A 1,356-nucleotide genomic window follows, 5' to 3' on the forward strand; every position below is an offset into this window, starting at 1 on the left:
CTTTTCTTTCCTTTCCTTTCCTTTCCTTTCCTTTCCTTTCCTTTCCTTTCCTTTCCTTTCCTTTCCTTTCCTTTCCTTTTCCTTTCCTTCTCTTTTCTTCTCTTTTCTTCTCTTTTCTTCTCTTTTCTTCTCTTTTCTTTTCTTTTCTTCTTTTCTTTTCTTCCCTTCCTTCCTTCCTTCCTTCCTTCCTTCCTTCCTTCCTTCCTTCCTTCCTTCCTTCCTTCCTTCCTCCCTTTTTCTTTCTCTTTCTCTTTTCTTTCGTTTTCTTTTCTTTCTTCCTTCCTTTCTTTCTTATTTTCTTTCCCTCTTTCCCTCTTTTTCCCCTCTTTCCTTTGAGGAAAGGCTGAGGGAGCTGTGCCTGTTCAGCCTCAAGAAGAGATGACCAAGAGGGGACATCATCAACTCCTGCCAGTGTGTGCAGGGAGGTGTCAGAGGCTGGACCAGGCTCTGCTCGGGGATGCCCAGCACTGGGACAGAAACCAACGCCCAGGATGTTCCACCTGAACGTGAGAAACAACTTCCCTGTGCAGTAACCAAGCACTGGAACAGAATGCCCAGAGATGGTGTGGAGTCTCCCTCACTGGACATATTCCAGAACCATCTGGACACAATCCTGTGCTCTGGGATGACCCCTCTTAAGCAGGGAGGTTGGACCAGATGTCACACTGCTGTGGGGCCCCAGCAGTGTGGCTAAAGCTGGATGGGGAGAGAGGCTGGAGAATAAAACACCAGGTGCTTGAGGCACCAGAGGCCTGGCACCCTGAGTCCACATCCCAGGGTGGTCCTGAACTCATGATGCCCCAGCCCCATCCTGTCCTGTCTCTATCCCTGCTGTGCCCCCAGCCCTTTGATGTCCCATTTCCTGCACCTTGGTGTCCTTATCTCCATGCCCAGGGTGTCCCAGCCCCTCCATGTCCCAGTCCAGCCCTGTGGTGACATCCACCCCTCGATGTCCCTGTCCCCATCTTCACCCCCACAGTGCATCCAGACTTATCCCTGTCCCCAAAAGTCCCACCTCCACCCCCAGTATCCCCATCTTTATTTCCATCATGCCCCCAGGCCTGGGAAGGAAGTGCTGGGCAGGGTGGGGGCAGCTCTGTGTGTGCTGGGAGCGGCTTGTGATGCTCAGGGTGCTGTGACAGAGACCCCCCTCTCCATCCTCCCATGCAGCAGAGACCCCCACCTTCAGCATCGCACACAAAGAACACCCTCCCCCCTCCCCACCCAGCAGACGCACCCCACAGACCCCACTTCACTCCACGCAGGGCGATCCCAGCCTTTATTGCCGACCCCGTCATCCCGCGTATCCCAGCTCCTCCTCCTCCTCCTCCTCGCTGTCCTGGACGAGCCCGGGCT

This window comes from Empidonax traillii, unplaced genomic scaffold, assembly GCF_003031625.1.
Source record: "Empidonax traillii isolate 1590-97213 ecotype Southwest subspecies unplaced genomic scaffold, ASM303162v1 scaffold2208:size32521, whole genome shotgun sequence".
NCBI lineage: Eukaryota > Metazoa > Chordata > Aves > Passeriformes > Tyrannidae > Empidonax > Empidonax traillii.